Source organism: Rhinopithecus roxellana, chromosome 10 (assembly GCF_007565055.1).
Source record: "Rhinopithecus roxellana isolate Shanxi Qingling chromosome 10, ASM756505v1, whole genome shotgun sequence".
NCBI classification, from domain to species: domain Eukaryota; kingdom Metazoa; phylum Chordata; class Mammalia; order Primates; family Cercopithecidae; genus Rhinopithecus; species Rhinopithecus roxellana.
Window position 1 is genome coordinate 136,508,637 of NC_044558.1, and position 16,858 is coordinate 136,525,494.

Consider the following 16,858-nt stretch of genomic DNA (forward strand, 5'->3'; position numbering starts at 1 on the left):
TCTTGAACCATTCTTTTTTCTTAAAAAATAAAAAAGTCTAACTTTAAAAATAGCCTTCCAGAAAGAATAAATTCACATTAGGAGTTTCCTGTTTTCTTACATTCATAGTTTCTACTTTCAGTGCCAATTTTTCAAAACCAGGGAAGAAATGAACTGCATGAGATGCTTGGGGCTCCCAGGTGGGTATAACCTGCTTGTGCTGATAACGAGTCTGTTTTCACTTCTTTCCTGGGAATGTAACCCACCGTGAATTCTGTTGCATGGCTTGATTATCTGCCCTGCCCATATTTTTTCTAAAAGAATACTTCAAATTTGGAGCACATCTAGGCTTCTCCAGAGACCCCCTGAAAGTCTAGAAAGTCTAAAACCCAGAGAGTTTTCTGTTATTCCTTATCTCGATATACCCTCCCTGGTGTCATCTACTAACATTCCAGGCACTACATCATATTGATTGAAGGGCTGCATTGCCATTTTTAGAGTTCCTTTCCTTCCAGAGTTCTGCTACCATCTTGAATAATGCGAAACGCACTTATAGGTTATATACAACACCCTGACCCCTTGGTTTCTGGATTTACTTATCTCTGTTGACTTTTGCCTTTACTCCATTTCTATTGCCCATTCTCATGACTACAATTTGGTCCTTGTTGTCACTCTGGAAGGATTCATCCTCGAAATGATAAATTCCAGTAATGTAACCGTAACTTCGGTTCTTCCATTTGGTCTACTTACACTCATTGTGCCTGCTCTTTGACAATACCTCTTTGTTTTTCACTCATCTATCTGTTTTCTCACTGTTTATCCAGACTTTCTCTTTTCCCTTCCTTCTCTATCTATTTAGATTCCAGAAACCATCACTTCAATGAAACCATAGGCAACATCCTCAGACGTTTCGATGCTTATTCATGCAATCACTGGCTGGCAAACCCAAACCCTGGATTAATTCATCTAGCTGTTTTCTCTACTTGAATGTCGTAAGCAACTGAAACTAAGTATATCCAAATCTAAACTCACAATTTTCTCACCAACTCTAGCGTACTAAACTTCCTACCCCCATACCCAGTGCTACTATCTATTCAACTGTCTCTCAGAAAGTGAACACTAGACTTCTCCATCTCTCTCACTGCCAATATTTCCAATCTATCATCAGGCTTTGATGATTCGTCTCATCCTCATTTCTTCATCCTCACGTCTACTTACTTAGCTCTGTCTCTCTCAATCTCCTCAACTTCTGCAATGCTTCTAAACTGGTCTCCCTGCACTCAGTTTAGGCCTCATCCAATTTATTTATTTATTTATTTATTTATTTATTTATTTATTTAGATGGAGTTTTGCTCTTGTTGCCTAGGCTGGAGTGCAATGGCACGATCTCAGCTCACTGCAACTTCCTCCTCCCGGGTCCATGCACTTCTCCTGCCTCAGCCTCCCAAGTAGCTGGGATTACAGGCACGTGCCACCATGCCCGGCTAATTTGGTATTTTTAGTAGAGACAGGGTTTCTCCATGTTGGTCAGGTTGGTCTCAAACTCCTGATCCACCTGCCTCGGGCTCCCGAAGTGTTGGGATTACAGGCGTGAGCCACCGCACCCGGCCATCCAGTTTATTCTTATACTTCAGCCAGAATGGTATTGTTAAAACACAATTTTGATCAAGGTACTCTTCTAGTTGAGACCTTCAACAATGAACCCTTTCTCTTGTAGTAAAGTCCAAACTAACTAAAATACTCATAAGATCTTTCCTAATCTCAGTCTGTCCCTTTTTGCTGCCTTGCATCTAGTCACACTGCTCTTTTGAAGTTCCTCCAATAGGCCCTGCTCTTTCTGACTTCCAAAACTTTTTGTGTGTACTCTGCTGAAACGTTATCTTGTATTCTCTTTTCCAGCAATCCAGTGACCTAGGTAGCTGCTGGACTTGGTTTAGATAATGTTTAGATTTCCCAAATCTGAGAAAGGGTCTCTCCTCTGTTCCCATAGCATTTGGTACTTCCCTTGTTATATTCCTCATGATTATCCTATGAGAGAGTTGCCTGTTTATGTGTTTGCTCCACAATTCTAGTCTCACTCTTTCCAGTGAGACAATTATCTCTGAAAGGGCAGAATCCTTATCCTAGTCACCAATAAAACCTCAGAAACTGGCACAGCAATAGAACATTGTACATACACAATAAGCATCTATTGTATCAACTAATGAATCAACAGGTGTAGTCTATTCATTAATTGAATCAGTCACTTAAAACACATGTATTGTCTTTATAGTTAGAAGTGCTGTAAATACAAAATTCAAGAACCTGGGACACATTGGAATGTGTTTCCATAATAAAGGTAACAAAATAATGATAAACATTTATCAGATACATACTATGTTCCAATCACTGTTCTGAGTGCTTTATTTCTTATATAATCTTTGAAACAGTACTATGAAATAGGTAGGATTATTATTTGGATAATATAAATGCACAAACTGAGGCAAAGGGAGACTGAATAACTTCTCTAAGTTTAGGAAGCAAGTTGCAGGACCATGATTTGAACCCAAGCAGTCTGACTCAAGAATCTGTGAAATATCACTTCTTTATAGCAATTGTTTTATTGTGCTATATATTGCTTCTGTATCTATATTTATTTCTAGACTACAATAAGCGACTGAAATTAACTATATCCAAAATCGAACTCATAATTCTCTCACCAACTCTAGCCTTCCAGAAGTAAAAAGGCCTTATGGAGCTCAGTCAGACAAAGAAAAGTGCTGATGCTCTTGAGGGTTTTACAATCTCTGTGTAGATGTGGGAGAGGAAGGGGATAAACTCATTCACACACACACATGCACACACAAATCATAATTAATTTCACTGAACTGTGAACAGAGCATTCTAAAAGTCCAGAGGAGTTCATGGTACATTCTGCCTTCAGAAGATGAAGAGTCATGCAAGCCTTTATGAAAATGTTTTCATTTAGCTGCATTTTGAAGGACAGAATGAACAAAAGCATAGATAGAGGCAAGGGTGTGAATGACTTGGGGGAATAGTATACAATCGAGGCTAGTTGGAGCATGGGTTGCTTGGGATATCTTTATAAGCCATGGGGCAGTTAAATAGGTTAAAGTCTTGGATACCATGTTAAAAATTTTCAGCACTGTTTCGCAATAGTTGTTAGGAATGCTAACCTAACTCTGACTTCACGTCTTCCTTGCTTTGTGACTTTAGGTAAGTCACTTAACTTTTCTGCCTCAGTGTCCCATAATAAAATAGGGCTAATTATGGTATCCACTGTACACAATTGGTGTGGTGTTTAAATTAGTTTATATAGATCCATATGTATGTTCATTTATGTATATATGTGTATGTTAGAACAGTCTGGCACTATGGACATGCTAGCTATTATTGTGATGTGACTTTCAAATACTTTTTAAAATGCAATATTACATGGAATCCATATGTAGGAAACAGATTTACAAAGCAAATAAATAAACAGAAGCTGCTTTGTTAAGGAGTTCCAACCCCTTGACCTTCCCTCAATTTGCTGAGTTGCCCCTGTGGTGTTTTCTGGGAACGCCAAGACTCCAGTAGAAGAGTTGTAAATCTTCCATTGTGAACATTGGAAAGAAGCTCCTAACTCAAGGGGAAAAAGGCTTTCTCCAGCATAGTTCTGTCTCCTGCGATCCAGACTCTAATGTTAGTAATTACTTAACGCATGTATAGCACTGCCTGTTTAACAGGCATGTCTAAAATAAAACTGGCCAGGTGCGGTGGCTCATGCCTGTACTCCCAGCACTTTCAGAGGCTGAAGCGGGTGAATTTCTTGAGGCCAGGAGGTCAAGACCAACCTGGCCAACATGGTGAAACCCCATCTCCACTGAAAATACAAAAATTAGTTGGGCATGGTGGTGTGCACTTATAGTCCCAGCTACTAGGGAGACTGAGGCAGGCAAATTGCTTGAACCTGGGAGACAAAGGTTGCAGTGAGCCGACATCCTGCCACTTCACTCCAGCCTGGGTGACAGTGCAAGACGGGGTCTCAAAAAATAAATAAATTAATTAATTAAATTTAATTAAACTTATTTTTTCTTCCATTTACCCCCACAACTAACAAAATCCATTTCTCTCTTCCTTCCCATGTAGCCAATTTCCCCACCATTCCTTTAGCTATGAAGCCAAACTCCTGATTCATTTGTCTCTTACCTAATGTTTATTCTGATAGGCTTAAAAACCCTTCAGCCTGATCCCTTTGCATCTAGCATAAAATTGAAAGTGATTATTATGAGCATTCAAGGCTTTATGTGATTTCCCTTCTTCTTCAGACTTGGTTCATACCCCTTACTGGTAGCCTCTCTTTATGGAACATACCGATCTTCTTCCCCTTTCAGGGCTTTTGTGCTTGATGTACCCTCCTGTCTATTTCCATCACTGCAATAGGGGTTTCTGTGATTTGCAGCGATGTATTCCTAACAATTGGAGCTCCATTGCTGACCTGATGTTATAAGAATGATGCTGTGCTACATTTTCATGACTATTCTTTCAGTTGACTCTTACAACTTATAAATCATCTAGCCACTTCACTTTGCAACTCTGAGAGTTATTTGTCCAAAAAGCTTTTCTAAGAGAAAGCCATAGGTCAGATCATTGAGGGTTTTTGTGCTTCAAAAGGGAACCTGGACTTGATCCAGGAGACTATACCTTTTCAAGAAAGAGTGTCTTAGTTAGATTTGCATTTTGGATAGATCTGCCACTCATATGGAAGACAGTTTATTTCTCATTTTACAGATGAGAAATTTTATGCTTAAGCAAGTTAATAAATAGATTATAAGAAGAAGAAGAGGCCAGAATCCTGATTTTCTAACTTCGACATTACAATTATTCCTTTTATTAAGTGAAAGGAATATATTTTCTTAGGTTAAATTTTTGCTTATTCTTTCCTTCTAAATCATTTGCTAAAATGCTTACAATGTCCTTTGCTAGGTCCTGGGAATCAAGAAATAAAGAAGACTCAGTCTGTCTTCTTTAGAGTTCACAGTCTACTGGTATGTTGGCTTCAATTTGATTACGAGTAAGTCCCTGTTTTTCTCCCCACTGAGGTGATTTCTTCCTTTCCCCATTCTTCGCTGGTGTGAAGGGAGCACAGAGGCACAGGATCCTTCTTGCTTGGTATGGAAATTGCCCATGTTTCAGTTAAACAAAAGTCTAACCATTCTTGTGGCAGCTAAGTTGGGTTGGAAGACCTACAGAAATTTGACCAACAGCTATACTTAACATGAACACCATGAACAAGTGTTCTAAGGAAAAACCATCAGAAAGTTTCCGAGGGAAGAGAAACTGAACCTATGAGGCTATAAACCTTGCCCAAAAGGAGCATTTGTCCAGAACACTCAGTGGCTTCTTTAGTATTAAAAGAGAGGAAAAGTAAACATTTATGCATTCCCAGAGGTTTAAGCATTCTTTCACTGTGTCATCTCTGAAAATATTGCATTAATCCCAAGGGTAATAACGCTTTTGCTTTAAGGATTATTTTGATTATAAGAAAGATGATCTTATATTGTAAATAGTACTGGGTCATGTAGCAGATGAATAATGCATTGAAGATTAATAGTGCTAAACAATTAAATGGCACTTAACTTTCTCAAACCATATTCATTTTAACCTAGCAAGGTCTCTGAATTCCCAGACAGTATTCATCCCATTAAATTACACTCATGTGGTAGAGTCAACTAAAGCACAGGCTCAGAAGTCAGACAAATGTAGTCACAAATCTTGCATACTCTTCATTTGTACCTTCAATATTAGACATCCTAGTAAAAAATAAAGCATACACTAGGACTTTTCTGTGTACCATTTCTAGGTTCATTCCTATTGTCTTTTAATTTGTGTGAAGTGTTATTTTGCTTAATCAGGAATCTTGGGTCAAAAATTTTAAAGTGATATTAATTCAGCATTTTAGAGATAACCATGAACCTATGTGCAGAGTAAATAGACCCACTCATGTGGGTGTCTGAGGTATACTATGGTAGAGGAGGGGTCTGAGTTTTTGTTCTGACTCATTTTTTCTATGTGAACTTGGGCAAATTACTTAATTTCTCCATACCTCAGTTTCCACATGTATAAAAATTCTAAGTTTCTACTGTTTGATATTATAAGAATTAACTGAGAGAATGCATGCAAAGCACTTAGAGAAGTGCCCATCACATACTTGGTTCTCAGTAAATGGCATCTATTACTATAATTGTTGCAATTAAATTAGTTATAGCAGCTCTTTCCCTCATGTGTGACAAACTCACCAAACTCTAGTAGTGGGCTGTTTTCCTTTCATTTTAATTATTTTTATTATGTTTTATTATTTCCCAAGTGAGGTCACATTGTGGCAGCCAGTCTTCAGAAAGTACATCTTCTATTGCCGGATCTATCTAACTGTCTCTTGCTTTTTAGGAAAATAAACTTAAGACAGTTCATAATGGTAAAGACAGTCAACTTTGTTTTCACAATACTACAAACAATTACTTTTTAAATAAATTCAGTTTCCCTGGAGATATATGCTTTACTTCATCATAAGAACAGATCATGCCAATGTCATACCTAGAAAATATTTATACATATTCAATTTTTTAATTCAATAAATATTCATTGGGCACTTAGCACGTTCTTCTTTCAAAGAACTTACAGTCCAATAGAGAGAAAGGTAAGTTAACAAATAATTCCAGCAGGGTCAAAATCATGTATTTTTCCCTTAAGGCTGAGCGTGAGATAAAACCTTATCCCAAAGGCAGGCAGTTTTTTGAAAATGTGAGTAAAGAAACAATGTGAAAATATGAATAAGGGGTGACGGATAAAAAAAGAGAAACAAAATGAAGAATATGTTTTAAAGTTGGCCACTGCTTTAGGTGACTGGAGCTTGATTTTATAGGATTACTAAAGGAACCTTATGAAATATGTCTCAGAGCTATCTGCTCAAGAGTCAAAAGCAGGGTGCATTTATCCATCAGCTCCTAACTTCCATCGGGCAAGTGTGGCCCTACCAACATTAACTCTCCTACACTTTTCTGATTTCTGTGGGTATTGAACTAATATTCACAGATATTCCATATTCTGGCATCAGAGAAACCATGGATCTGAAAGCAAAAGGTACATGTCGTGAGTCCAAAGATGTAGTACTGTCAGGTTACAACTTGATGTAGGTTGTCAAAATCTGAGCAGATCTAGTCACTGCTACAATAATGGGTATAAGGTGTGGGGCTCAGGACATATGACATTGTGCAGAAGAGTTGTCTAATACAATCCAATTTCTAATTCCTCCAATCCACTCAAACTATCCATTAAATCTAAGCTGTCACACTGTCTGCTTCAAGGTAGTGGCCAGCCACAATTATTTAAAGACTTAATATAAAGGGATTAGGTAAACAAACTGAAGTCCTTGCTGTTTCAATTGGCCCCAAGGTAGTAACTGATTTTTATTATCTCTCTCTTGCTCTATCCACATTAGACTTTTCTCACTTTTGTTAGCATTCCAGCCTATTTATACTTTCTGGAGAGGTGGTGTAGTTCTTTGTCCCTGAGACATCTAAGTCCTTAATTATCTTTAACTTCTAAGGAAGTGATTGATATAATTGCCTATTCATTATTAACTCTGGGCATAGAAACAGCAAGAGATAAACCTAATGAATTTCCTGAGTTCCAGACGTACTTCTCCCTACCTGCACTGTATGATAGCAACCATAGCTCTCTATAGAAATCAAGTTACTCACTCCCACCTTTTTACTGATGTTGTTCTTTGAATTTTGACCTAATAGCATGTACAACCAATGAAATTCCTACTGTATTCTGAGGAAAAACCTTTCTTCCTGGAGAACTAGGGCCTCTGATTCAACATAGGTTATGATTTTCAAGATAACACAAATTCTACAAGGGGGTATCTGAGAGTAACAGTGAGGGGAGCCAATCCTACTCACATTCCTTAGTTGATTGACCCGTCTAGTCTAGCTGTTGGGGATACAGCCCCAAATAGTTACTGTTGGTTCCACACATTTGCTGTATTCTGGAGGACAACACCCCAACTCAACACAGTGTTAACCTCAAGCTGGAATTTTAGTTGAGCTTTTATCTAGCCATTCCACCATTCTAATATGCTATCTGCTTCAATATAGTAACGTATGTAATAAGACCTAAAAAAGTCCACTACCATACATCCAATATTGTACTTCTTTTTACCATAAAACAGGTCTCACTTGGTCTGAAACAAGATGTATGGGTTATCATACTGATAGACGAGTTTTTCTGTAAGTTCTCAGACGATGGTGCTAACCAAGGCACCACGAGGAACCAAAGTAAACCCAAGTCCAGAATAGATTAGTTTTGTTAATGATAAATCAGTACACTTTGCAGGGTAAAGGGGTCTGATACAATCAACTTGCTTTCAAGTAGGTTAATTGTGCCACATTAAGAACCCAGCATTGGGCTCTTTGCTGAAAAACTGGACATTTACCAATGGCAATAGTTAAGTAAGGTTTGTTCAGAGGGAGTCTGTATTTAACCGCCATTGCTGCCACCATAGCTACTTTCATGGGCCCTCTGTGCACATAATGGAATGGCTGGGGATATAACCTGGTTGACATCCGCTGGATTTGTCTGCCTGATTGTTGATTGCCTTCTTTCTAGTGGGTGTTCTTGATGGGGATTGATGTTAATACAAAGCCTTCATACTTTGTGCCCATTCGCAAAATACTTACTTTCATTCCACTTTCCCAGACCTTCTTGTCCTGGATTTTGTTCTTCCAAGATACCACTGGCTAGCATTCTTACCACTGGACACCGGTTGCAGATGGGACATCTGAATACTGCCTAATATGATGTGGTTTCACTTGGCAAATAAAAAACACAGTTTAAAAAAGTGAAATGAAAGGAAAGCTGCCTACTGCAACATGTACATCCTTAGCATGAGACACTTTTCTCCCATACAAAAAAGATACCAGGTGTACCATCCAAAACTTTTTCAATTTGGTGGATTTTCCTCAGAACTGTCTTTCAGGACATCCTTGACTGGGGCTATAGTTCCACAGCATTCTAGAACTATTCTAGAATAGTTTTATAAGCCCATCTGTGAACCCGTCCCAAGTTTCTCTCTGTTTATAAATTGGTCTTAGGAAACCAATCAATAGAAATTCACATGTTTATTTACCATGGGATAGTGTGTATGTTTGCTCATATTGCTACATAAAAATACCCCAAAATGTAGTGGCTGCAATTATTTTACCTTCCTTCAGACCATAATTTATTTTAAATCAAACATCTTCACCTCTAAATAAGTACATAAAGCTGACCCATATTGCTGGAAGCAATACTGGTCTTGTTAGTGTCTCCGCCTTTCCCCATTCTCATTTATAAGGGATAGGATGTGAAAGATAAAGACATGGGGCTCTCTTGTCCATTAGGTAGTAAGTTATTTGCCGTTAAGTAGCTAAGTTTAGCCAGATGGGGCAGGGCAGCTCCACTTCTCATAGGTAAGGTGTGCTCCTTTAATCCAAGCCAACAGGTCAAATGTTTGTTCTTCCTGTGAGGGTTTCATTTCTGCAAAAATGGCTGCTAATTGTAGGTCTTGCATTAACCCAAACACACTCTTATATTCAGCTGTATCTAGAGCTTAAGAAACCATCAGGGATTACTAATTCTAAATGACTGTTTTAAAAGTGACTTCCTAAGGAACTGTTTATACCCATCTGTAAAGTGGCTCAATTTCTTCTTCTTCTTTCTTCTTCTTCTTCTTCTTCTTCTTCTTCTTCTTCTTCTTCTTCTTCTTCTTCTTCTTCTTCTTCTTCTTCTTCTTCTTCTTCTTCTTCTTCTTCTTCTTCTTCTTCTTCTTCTTCTTCTTCCTCTTCTTCCTCTTGTTCTTTTTTTTTTTTTTTTTTTGACGGAGTCTTGCTCTGTCACCAGGCTGGAGTTCAGTGGCGCAATCTTGGCTCACTGCAACCTCCGCCTCCCGGGTTCAAGTGATTCTCCTACCTCGGTCTTCAAAGTAGCTGGGACCACAAGCGGGTGCCACCAAGCCCAGCTAATCTTTGTATTTTTAGTAGAGGCGGGGTTTCACCATCTTGGCCAGGATGGCCTCCATCTCTTGACATCATGAGCCACCTTCCTCGGCCTCCCAAAGTGCTAGGATTACAGGCATGAACCACCGTGCCCAACCTCAATTTCTTAACTGTATTTCCTGGAGTTCCATGTTCTCTTGTCCTACAGCATTTCTCATGTATTTTTATAATTGTGCTTATGGTAATTAAAGGTAAAACAAGACTAGCTTTTATCTCAAATATTACAACTGCTCAAATCCCTTTGGTTGGAGCTTTGCTTGCTGGCTAAAGTGCAAAATACTTAAGCTCATTTGTCTCTTGATAGGTTTTTCCTTTTAATTTCACTATAGTGAACAAGCAACCAAATGAATGAGATAACTCTCTGGCACTTTGTTATCTGCCTGCACATTTCTTTTAACCCATTTTCTATTTCCCTAGGCTCTATATCTACCATTTCTAAATGCCGTTAATAAGTTTTCAATCACAGAACATCAAGTTTTTGTCACTTCAAACCAAGGGTGATTTGGTAACCATTTCAGCCATGAAAAGTTCATTTTAATGTTTTTTCTTTTCTTCCCTCTTTCCTCAAAACCATCTTAGACACTTCTCTATAGAGTGAGCCAGGGGTGTCTTCAGCAGTCCCACTTATGATACTAACTGTACTAATTTGTCTTTGTGGCAGGAGTCTTTTATAATGAGTTGTTTATGTAAGCATATTCCAGCCATGTGACCAGCCTCAAGCATTAAAACCCCATGGGTTCTACTGAAACCAGCTGCAAGTCAAATCCAAAACATATGTAACGCATGTTACATTACTAAGCAATACTAACTGGTAATTACCTTTGTTCCCAAACAATTCACAGACCCATGGTTGCAAAACACGATTTATCTCAGTTGGTGCATTGGGCAAGGAGGAGTACTATGCTTCTGGCAACTTCAGAGATAAGCATGCAACCAACAAATCCAGTCTGGCTGAGATTAACCTATGTTGTACACTAAGAGTCAGAAATCTTTTTCTGTAAGGGGCTAGATAGTGAATATTTTATTTTATGTTTGTGGGCCATAGGGTCTGTGTTGCAAATACTAAACTCTGCTTTAGCAGCATGAAATCAGCCATAGACAATGCATAACTGAAGCGGCATGGCTGTGTTTCAATAAGACTTTATGTATAAAATTAGGCAGTGCATCATATTTGGCCCACAGCTTCTAGTAGTCCAATCCCTGCTACACACCATTGCTCCTCCTTATATCTGTACCTTCTCCAAATCCAGCACTGGTGAGCATCCTAGTAACTGTAATGCTGCAACACATTTATGACCACCCTAGAGTTTATCACCTCTCTACTCATACCAGCAATGGCCGTCCTTACTTCTCCTGACTGGTAAGTAAACCAGTTCTACAATCCAATTCTGAGAATTGGCTTCTAATGACCACTTATATGCCAACTGTCTTAGTTTTGGGTTCTCTGAAAGCAGTGGATAGGTCAAGGGCATAGGTGAGGATATTTCATTATATTTGGAATATAATGACAGGACACAGGAGTTAAGTAATGAAGAGAATGATCAACGAAGGAAGAGAATAAAATATAAGGAAACATTATCAAAATATCTGCTTTGGGCAATGACAACCTTAAGAAAAGCATGCGAAATAGTTCCTAGAATTATCACTAAATGGTCCAAAAAATGGAAGCCTGCAGTCCTTATGCACTGGCTGTCATCCTATTTATGGACAGTTATTTAATACCCTGAAATTCTGGACTGAATTTGTGCATGGGCTAAGCAGGATCTTCCAGGTTTCTGCAGAGTGTGAGATAGCCCTCGAACAGAAAGTGAAAAGATGCGTGGTGCATCTGTCAGTACAAGGTGATTCTAAGGTTGTGCTAAACTATCATCACAGTTATGGCTGAAATGACAGGTGGGCCAGGGGAAATTACTAAGGGTTTAGAGGTAACAGTTAAACAATGAGGGAGCACATAGAGGAAATTTCATTTTAGTACTAAGAAAGAATCATCTAAATAAACAGAAGCTTCAGAGTACTGAGAAGAGGAATGGGGTGGCCTCATGCACAGAGTAGAAAAGCCACTGTACACTGGCTGTACAAACTAAAACCAAGTGTCCAAGTGTCTGGCTCTTACTGCCCATCTTACATCCAATTGTATGGTCTGAAGTTTTCAGTCACTTTAACACAAAGTAGATTCAGAGCAGCTCTTCCCTCTGAGTTTAAAATGAGGAGTTCCCTATTATCCTCTCCCCTGTCTCGATGGAGACATAGATGCTCAGGTAACTGATGCTACTACCTGGAGGGACTCACCTTTACCAGCACCAAGGAAGCCAGCCCTGAGAGTTCATGCCAAATAGTCTTTCTCCTGCTTTGTTCTCTGGGACTGATAAACTGCTGCTTAGAAAAACCAGAAGGCCTTGCCTCTATTTTTGTTTTCAATTCTACTCCCTAAGAGCCTCAGCATAAACATGAGAGGAGATAAACGGAAGGTTAAGAAACTTCTGTTAACACTCTGATGTTCAAACCCAAGATAAAATTCAAAAAATTAACCAGGCATGGCAGCATGTACCTGTGGTCTCAGATATATTGGAGGCTGAGGCAGGAGGATCACTTGAGCCCAAGAGTTGAGTCTGCAGTGAGTCATGTTTCTCTTGCAAACAGCCTTGGTGACAGAGTAAGACCCTGTCTCAAAACAACAACAACAACAACAACAACAAAAGAACAAAAATCAAACTAAATAAACAAACAAACAAAAATCATTAAGAATAAGATTCTTAGTACAATTCAATGTTTTAAAAATGAAAAATTTGGGGGCCGGGCGCGGTGGCTCACATCTGTAATCCCGGTACTTTGGGAGGTCGAGGTGGGCGTATCACGAGGTCAGGAGGTGGAGACCACCCTGGCTAACACGCTGAAACCCCGTCTCTACTAAAAATACACAAAATTAGCCAAATGTGGTGGCAGGTGCCTGTAGTCCCAGCTACTCAGGAGGCTGAGGCAGGAGAATGGCATGAACCTGGAAGACAGAGCTTACAGTGAGCCGAGATCACGCCACTGCACTCCAGCCTGGGAGACAGAGCGAGACTCAGTCTCAAAAAAAAAAAAAAAAGAAAAAGAAAGAAAAGACAAAGAAAAAGAAAAAATGTATATATGTAACAAACCTGATAAAAAATTAAGTAAATTATTACATGGTTAACATAAATTATTATACACTCATGTGTTAACTCATCACATACTACTCAACTCATTTTAAAATTATTTAAGGGCATTAACAATAATCATACTATAAAGTTAAGTGTAAAAACTGCACAAATATTTCTATCAGTGAGTCTTCATTTTAGATGAGTAAGGTGGTGTATTTTCTTTTCACTGCAGTCTTGATCTTTCTGTTGAGGGCCATTCAAGAGCACCATGATGAAGTGGAAAGAGATTGTTCAGAATGAACACTTACAGGAGACTCAGTCCAAAGCCCTTGCTAATGGATTCTCAGACTTACACACATCTGAAATTGAAGAACTTAAACATCTTGCCCTTGCCATGACCACAACTCAGAGGTAAAGTTTAGACAAAGCCTCAGATATCTCAGAACCAGGCATTTCTGAAGTGTCTGCTGAGCTTAGCAGTCTCTGGTGCAGAATGGGTGACAGTATAGGGGTATAAAAGTGTGTTCTACAAACAATGGGGAAAGGGAGGAATTGTTCTATATATAGAAACAGGAGTAATAAAAGTCTTTCATAGTGTAGGAATGCAACTAGCAGTGACTAACATCTTGTGGTCCTTTCTAGAATAATAATATTTAATGTCCATGGACTTTGACCTTCAAAAGACCATAGACAAGCTATTTCAAGAACACAGTCTTGAACAATTTGTTAACATCTTCACAAAAGAAAAATCATCCTCTAAATCAGTAACCGAGTCTCCAGAAGTTAAGGAATCCTGATTTCATGAAATAAGGACAGCACCACAGATCTAAGGGGAAACAAAGCCTGAACAAGAGGAAGAAAGGAAAGACTATCTGTAAGCTTTGAAAGGAGATTGGATGGAAATTCTGTAATTAGAAGGTGACAATATGTGGAGGCCTGTGGGACAGGCAGCATTCAGTGTCATTTTGCATTCTTATAGAGATCTGAAATGTGTCTCCTTACTTTGGCTTTTCCAGATTTCTTCTTGGAAGCCCCCACATAGCCTCATGAGCACCTACAATGACGGAAAGAGGTAAGTCAACAGCCCCACATTTTTGAAATTATTGGATTGAAATTCTCCTTTCCTTTAGTTATACTTAGCATCTCTTTAATTCAGAAACAATTCTGGACTTTAGTAGAATTTTTTGCAATCATTTTACTCCTAGCGTAGGACTGTTTCTGCTCCTGAAAATCATAGAATTCCTAGATTCTGTGGGTGAGAAATCACTTCATCAGAGACATAATAAAAAACAATCCATTTTTTAAAATGCAAAGTCTGGGTCAGGCACGGTGACTCCTGCCTATAATTCCAGCACTCTGGGAGGCCTAGATTAATGGATCGCTTGAGCTCAGGAGTTTGAGACCAGCCTGGACAACATGGTGAAACCCTGTCTCTACCAAAAATGCAAAAAAATTAGCTAGTCATGGTAGCATGTGCCTGTAGTCCTGACTACTCAGGAGGCTGAGATGGGAGGATCACTTAGGGCAGAGGTTGTAGTGAGCCAAGATCTGGCCACTACTGTACTCCAGCCTGGGTGACAGAATGAGACCAGGTCTCAAAAAAAAAAAAAAAAAAAAAGAAGAGGAAGAAGAAAGAAAGAAAAGTCTGTCACCTGAAATTTTTGAAGTATCATAATAGACACGCTCCTAAGGGAAAGAAAATGGGAAATTGCTATTTATTTATACTGTTTTAAAATATGTATTCTCCCAGTGATTATTTGTTTATAATGATTTCATCAGTTTGGTCTCTATTTAGTGTACTGGCAACATCTTTAGACATCAGAAAGATCCAAGACTAACATGTTTTTGTGCTACCATAAAATGAACAATTGTTTTCTCCAGTCAATAGTCATCTCTCGTCTTTCAACAGAGGTGCTCTACTGTTTACTGTAGGTCTGTTTCAATTTTCAGTGAAAGGCAGACAATTTTAACTATGAGTCTTCTTTCCTGGATCAAATGACCTACCCTCCCCCAAAACGTGGCATGCAGTTTTATTAAGTCATCTAGTCTTTTGACAAATAAATAAGAATTCAGTTCAATTACTGGCCATCACCAGATGGAATGGTTGCTACAATAAGACAAACAATCTAGTAAGAGATTTTCAATATGATCAGGCCAATTATCATGAAGCCACAATATGACTCTATTTATTTATTTATTACAGAAAATTATTCTACAAATAGAGTAAAATTTAAGTGTCTATAGTGTGATAGTTGCCTTGCCTGGCACTACAGAGATGGCTAATTATCACTCTCAAAAATAAAGGACATTATTGGATGTAACACAATAATGGCCACATAGCGTATGATCGGTGTCTTAAAGAGAAATTCCGATTAAATACTCTGAAAGGAATGAACAAAGAAGAGAGTATTTGAAAATGGCACTGGACCACGAGCAAGATTGCAGCGGACAGGGAGGGCGTTGTGGGACATTCACTGAGCAATCAAGAAGCAGGAAAGTGCACAGCACATTTTGAGACCAGCAAGGCGGCTACTTTGGTTTCTACAGGAGAGTAACAGGAAAAAGCTAGGGACAAATATTACCTGGTGTCTACTGTCTATAAAGGAAGCAAATAATCCAATTAAACCACTGACTATCACAGGAATAGATCGTGTATAAATCAGCGTGATGGATTATATAAAAGGATTCATTCTGGACAAACTTGTGAAGGGGATGAAATTTGTCTTTGATTCTCATATTTGACTTCCTTCAGTGTTGTAATGTATTCTTTAAAAATTTTCTTGCAGCTCCTTACTTTATAGGAAGTTGTAAAATTCTGGTTAACATCTTCAACTAATTGAACAACTTCAATCCAGAGATGTTCTATGTATTTTAATTAGAATAAAAGGTTTACTATGGGAAAAACAGACACCCACAAGACACACGTACCTGCACATGTATCCACTGACCCTAAAATGAAAGTTGAAAAAGAAAACATAAAATTAAATAAAATGTTTTAAGAGAATAAAAAGCTTATTAAGGGTAAAACTAAAATTTCAAGCATAAATCAGTGCATAAAGAAAAATTTGGGACAGTATTATCTTCCACAAGTTTCTGAAATCAGTTACTACATGTAGAATTGAAGCTAGTTCTAACCATTATCTGAGTCCTTGAACTTTCAGGTAGAATTTATTTTTCTTCCACAGCTATGCAAATCCTGGGAGTAAAATTTCTAATTCTGCATAACATAAAAATTCCACTAAGGAAGTGGTTCTAAGCATGTGGTAGGGGGTACTAGAGCATTTGCTGCTAGTTGCTTAGGCAACATCCATTATGAACTCATCTCCCTGTTTCTTTCTTCCACAGAAGCTGGAGTGCCTAAACTTTTTATCTAGCCTCCCTTGAAATACAGATAATTATGTCACATACTTCTGGCCACAGAAACTGAAGCAGAGGTCTGCTGAGGGACCTCCTGGAAAACATTTGCTTCACTGATAAAAGGGACAGATAGAGTTTATTGAAATCTCACAGCTAACGTTATAATTAATGAGGGAAAACACTAACTACTTTCCACTAAAATCCAGTACAAGACAAGGATGTCCATTCTTGCCACTTCTATTCAACATACTATTGTAAGTACTAGCAAGAGTAATCAGACAAAAAAGGAAATAAAAGGCATTCAAACTAGAAAGAAAAAAG